Genomic DNA, 6,536 nt, shown 5'->3' on the forward strand with positions numbered 1-6,536 from the left:
TTATACAAATTTTAAACCAATTATTTGAATTTTAAACAAAATAGTTGAATTTTTAACCAGAAGATCCAATTTTTAAATAAAATACTTGAATTTTCAACAAAAAACTTAAATTTTTTCCTACTAAAATGAATTTTCCAAACAAATAATCAAATTTTTAAACAAAAATATTATAAAGCTTAACCATAAACAGTAGCATTAAAAAAAGCAGTTGAATTTTCGAGTAAAAAAGATGATTTTATTCTAACAAAATAGGTACATTTTAAAAAAAATAATTAAATTTTCAATAAAATGCTTGATATTTGAATTAAAGAGTTGAATTTTCAATCTTCAAACATGAATTTTCAACCACATAATTAAGTTTGCAACAAATTACTTGAGTTTTTCACAAAATATAATTAAATTGTCAACAAAAAAATTAAATTGTTACTAAAATAATTAAATATTCAACAAAATAATTAAATTTTTTAATAAAATAATTAGATTTTTAACACAATGGTTGGATTTTCAACCAAATAATTAAATGTTAAAAAAAGAATTGAATTTGCAACAAAATAATTCCATTTTCAACAAAATACTTGAATTTTAAACAAACTGATTCAGATTTCAAGAAAATAATTAAATTTTCAACATAATAGTTGAATTTTTAACCATCTAAGTTTTAAACAAAATACTTCAATTTTCGAAAAAATAAATATATTTTTATACCGGAAGAACCAATTTCAATGATATGAATTTTTAAACGAAACTTTGAATTTTCCACAAAAATACAATTTTCCAACCAAAAATGGGACAGTTAAATTTTTAGTAAAAAATAAATTTTCAACCTTAACAACAACAACAACAAAATTCAACAAAAAATGGAAATGTGAAATGTGCAGTATGAAAACAAAGAATTTCTAATAAAAAGACAACGAAATTTTAACAAAGTAGTCCAATTTTTAAACCGGGAGATTGAATTTTCAACTAAAATGAACATTTTTTTATAAACAATACGAGTTTTTAACAAATAAAGACATTGTGTAAAAAATTTGATTTGAATTGTTGAACTTTCAAGCTAAAAGACGAAAACAGTTGAATTTTCAACCCGAAAATATTAATTTTCAGTTAAAACAATAAGTTTACAAAAAATAAAAGAACTAATTTTCAAAAAAATAGTTACATTTTCAACCAAAGATATGTACTTTCAACATCATTTTTTTTAACCTAGTAGTTGAAATTTTACCCTAGAGCGGAATTTTAGAATAAGTTTTTAACAAAGTAGTTCTACTTTCAATCAAAGAGTTTGATTTTCCATAAAAAAGATCAATTTTCAGCTAAACAGCTTATTTTTCCAACAATGAAAAAAAACATTTTTAAACAAATGGATAAATTGTCATCTAAAATTATGAATCTTCAATGAAAATATGATTTTTTAATGTAGTTTAATTTTCAACCAAAAACATAAGTTTTTAACAAATAAAGTAGTATTAGATGTTTTAAACATAGATTTTAATTTTTAATCAGAAACAGTTAAATTTAACGAAAAAGAACGAATATTTAACAATTTAGATATTTGAATTAGCAACCAAAAAATATGCAGATATTCTCAAAAAGAAATATAATAGTTGATATTTCAACAAAAAAAGATGAAATTTCTACCAAAACAGAATTATTTTAACACCAAAAAGACGATTTTTTAACCAAGGAGATTATTTTTCTACGAAAAAAGATCAATTTTCAACAAAAAAACTGTTGAATTTTTATCCCAAAAACATTTAGGTTGAATTGTCAGCATCGAAATGTGACTTTTCAACAATTAGTTAATTTTTTTTCAAAACAGCTGAATTTTGAAACCAAAAAGACGAATTTGCAACAAAACTGTTGAATTTTTAGTCCAAAAAGATGAAACTTCTACTAAAACATATGAATTTTCAAAACAAAAGTAAAGTTAAATTTTAACCAATTATTTCTTTAGCTGAATTTTCAACACCAAAAAGGTGAATTTTAAGAGTAGAAAGACGAATTTTCAACAAAACTTTATTTAATAATAATATTTCTAAATAATAATTTATAATAACTAATAATAGTCTTAACCAAGAAACTATTGAGTGGAATTTTAAAATCATAAAAATGAATTTTCAAGAAAACTATTAATTTTTATCCAAAAAAGATATAAGTTCGACTAAAGCAGAGAAATTTTTCAATCAAAGACAAATTTAGAAAAAATAAATAGTTAAATTCTCAATCGAAAAATATTTCAGTAGAATTTTAAAGAAAAAAGACGAATTTCCGACAAAACTGTTGAATTTCTATAAAAATAAAATTCTGCCAAAAAAGACGAATTTTTAAATCAAAGACGAATTTCAAAAAATTTTAGTTCTAAAGCAAGAAAAATTTTTGTTGAATCTTAAAATCAAAAAGACGATTTTGTAATCAAAATGTTGAATTTTTTCCAAAAAAGATTTAAGTTGTTAATTTCAAACCTGAATTTTCAACAAATAATTAATTTTCTCTCAAAAAGTTTAATTTTAAAACCAAAAAGACGAATTTTCAGTAAAACTGTTGAATTTTTATCTCAAAAATATGAAATTGCTACTAAACTGGGTGCATTTTCAAACTATGAAATATGAATTTATTTCCAAGATAATGAACTTTCCAAAAAAAGAATTTTCTACAAAAAACTAACTTTGTATCAAATAAGTGAATTTTTAAATAAAAAATCGAACTTTCGACAAAGCTGTTGAATTTTTATAGAAAAATGTCTTCTGTGTCAGATTAATTTTTAAATCAAAGACGAATTTTTGAAAAAATTAGTTCAATTCTTAAGCAAGAAATATTTGAGTTAAATTTGAAAACCAAAGAGAAATTTTAAAATATAAAAAGCTGTTGCATTTTCATCCAAAAAAGATACAATTTTTACCAAAAGATGTTAGTTTTTAAAACAAAGCAGAATAAAAAAAAAAGATGAATTCTTAACTAAGAAATATTTTAGTTGAACTTTAAAACCAAGAAAAAGAATTTTAAACAAAACTGTTGAATTTTGATGCAAAAAAAAAACAAATAAATTTTTTTACTAAAACATGAATTCATTATTTTAAAATAGACGAAAAAAATGTAGAACTTTCAACAAGAAAGGTTTTAGTAAAATTTCAAAACCAATAATAATAATTCTTATTCAAGAAAGATGCAATTTTGAATGAAACATGAATTTTTGAATAAAAAAGACGTATTTAAAAAAAATTCAAATTTTAACCAAGAAAGGTTTCACTTGAATTTTCACCACCAAAATATACAATTTCGCGAAAAAGGTAATTTCGGTAAAATTTTAATACCAAAAACATGAAAAAAATATATATATTTTTTGCCAAACTAGTTGAATTTGAAAACGAAAAAGATGAAGTTTCTGCAAAACTATTGATTTTTTATCCAGAAGGATGAAATTTACAACTGAATTTTTAAATCATAGACGAATTTAAAAAAAATTTGAATTCTCAACCAAAAATTATTTCAGTTAAATTTTCAGAACCGAATTGTGAATTTACAACAAAAATTTAATTTTTTGGCATACTTTAAAAATTAGTAACACGAATTTTTATCCAAAAAAGATACAATTTCTACTAAAATGGATGAATTTCGAAACTAGAAAGACGAATTTAAAAAAAATAGAATTTTCAATACCAAAATATGAATTTTTAACAAAAAAATCAAATTCTATCAAAATAGTTGAATTTTAAAACCAAAAAGACTAATTTTCTGCAAAACTATTGATTTTTTATCCCGAAGGATGAAATTTCTGCTAAAATAGCTGAATATTTAAATGCTAGACGAGTTTTAAAAAAATAGTTGAATTCTCAACCAAAAAATATTTAAGTTGAATTTTGCGGCCCGAATAGTGAATTTGCAACAGAAAAGAAATTTTCTGGCAAAATTTTAAAATCAGCAACACGAATTTTTATGCGAAAAAAATGAAATTTCCAATAAAACTGATGTATTTCTAAACTAAATAGACGAATAAAAAAATAGTTGAATTTTCATCCATAAAATATAAAATTTCTAGTAAAATCGATGAATTTGTAAATAAAAAACAAATTTTTAAAAAATAATTGAATTCTCAACCAAGAAAGATTTCAGTCGAATTTTAAAACTAAAAATACGAATTTTCTACAAAACTATTGATTTTTATCCAAAACGATGAAATTTTTACTAAAACAACTGTATTTTTAAATCAGACGACTTGAAATAAAAGTACTTGAATTCTCAAACAAGCAATGTTTATGCTAAATTTTCAGCATCGAATAGTGAATTTGCAAAAAAAATTTAATTTTCTGTCAGTAAAACGTATTTTTTAACTAAATAGTTAAATTTTCAATACTAAAGTATGAATTTTCAACAAAAAGTTAATTTTCTACCAAATAATTGGATATTTATATAAAAAATTCCAATTTTCAACAAAGCTGTGGAATTTTCATCTAAAAAAGATTTAATTTTTACTAAAACATATGATTTTTTAAACAAAAAAGACAAATTTTCAAAAAAATGGTTGAACTTTCAGCAAGAAAGGTTTCAGGAGAATTTCAAAACCAATAAGATGAATTTGCAATAAAAATGTGGAATTTCTATCCAAAAAAGATGAAATTTCAACTAAAACACATGAATTAAAAAAAAAAGAATTTTCAAACAAATATTTAAACTTGTAACCGACAAAGGTTTCATTTAAATTTTCACACCCAAAATATGAAATTTCAACAAAAGTATAATTTTTTACTACAAAATAGTTGAATTTCCAAAGAAAAAGAATGACTTTTTAAAAAAATTGTTGAATTCTCAATCAAATAATACAATTTTTAACTAAAAATGTAATAGGAAGAAGTAGCTGCAAAAAAAAGGAAATATGAATAGGAAGACGAGAAAAATAAATTAAAAACAAGAATATTATTACCAATTTTTTATTTTTCTTGACCATTTATATTCAAAGACCAGAATCTTATTCGCGTAATATTTTTTACTTATAATATTTTATAAAGGCAATAAAACAATTTAAAATTAAAATTTATTAATCTTTATTTAAAGATTTTTTTCAAAGTTCCTAACTTTTCCCTGCTTTATAAAATTCTTTGAAATTTTTTCTAGTTCGTAACTGTAACGTCTAAGAATATTTTTTGAGTTCTAAGGACATTTTGCCTTGTTTGAAAAAATAAATTGAAATAAAAATTAACTTAATCTTGAGATATTTCATTTTTGCTATTTTTCAAAAAATTAATGCTTAAGTTATTTTTTTATAGACATTTATTACCAGAAACTGTAGATAGAAAATTTTAATAATTTTAGAATCTATAGAAGAATTTATTATATGTTTAAATTCCAAATATTGAAATTGGTTGGCCGCATTGCGATGCTGTCGAAACTTAAAAAGAAAATCATTTAAAAATGTTACTTAACAAATAGCAACTTTTCAGCTAGCCACTTTCAATTATTAAAAATATTTTGTTATTTTCGGGTAACAAGAACCAAGAAAATTACTAAATTCTGAATATGAAAAATATTTAAAAATTGGTAATTTTAGTTGAAATTTCATTAAAATTTATTTTCTTGGTAATAAGGTTCATCTCTTTGGTTGATAATTGAACTATTTTGTTAAAAATTGTTTTTCTTTTTAAATTTGAAATTAATTTCTTAAACTACATTTTTTATATAAAACTGATCTTCTTGGTTAAAAATTTGCCTTTTTGGATTTAAAATTGGTCTTTTTTAGGTAGAAAAAAACAGTTGAATTTTCAACCTGAAAATATTACATAATTATAAGTTTAAAAAATTAGTTTAAAATAAATAAAAAATAGATTGAATTTTTTACAAAATAGTTAAATTTTCCACTAATTTTGAATTAAAAAAGATCAAATTTCAACAAAACTGTTGAATTTTTATCCCAAACAGATGAAAATTTTACTAAAATGATCGAATTTTTCAATCGAAAAAAAATTGTTGAGCTCTCAAACAAGAAATATTTAGGTTGAATTTTAAAACCAAAGAGACGAATTTTAAACAAAGCTGTTGAATTTGTATTTTTTTAAACACGGCTAAAACGGATTAATTTTGTACTTATTAATCAAGAAAGATTTCAGTTGAATTTTAAAACCAAAAATAAAATTTTTCAACAAAACTGTTGAATTTTTATTTTAAAAATTTTGTTAAACAGAGCAATTTTTAAATCGCAGACGACTTAAAAAAAATAGTTTAATTCTTAAGCATGACCTGTTGAATTTTTAGCCAAAAAGATATCATTTCTACTAACACATAGAATTTTTTATTCAAAGACGAATTTAAAATAACAATTTTAATTATGAAGCAAGAAAGAATTTAGTTGAATTTCAATACTAAAAACACGAATTTTCAACAAAAAGTCTATTTTACGCCAAAATAGTTGAATTTTAAAACCAAAAAGATTGATTTTTGCAAGACGGGATTTTATATCCAGAAGGATGAAATGTCTACTGAATTTTTAAATCGTAGACGAATTAAAAAAAGTTGAATTTTCTACCAAACAATATTTTTCAGGACCG

Source organism: Belonocnema kinseyi, chromosome 9 (genome assembly GCF_010883055.1).
Source record: "Belonocnema kinseyi isolate 2016_QV_RU_SX_M_011 chromosome 9, B_treatae_v1, whole genome shotgun sequence".
Classification (NCBI taxonomy): domain Eukaryota; kingdom Metazoa; phylum Arthropoda; class Insecta; order Hymenoptera; family Cynipidae; genus Belonocnema; species Belonocnema kinseyi.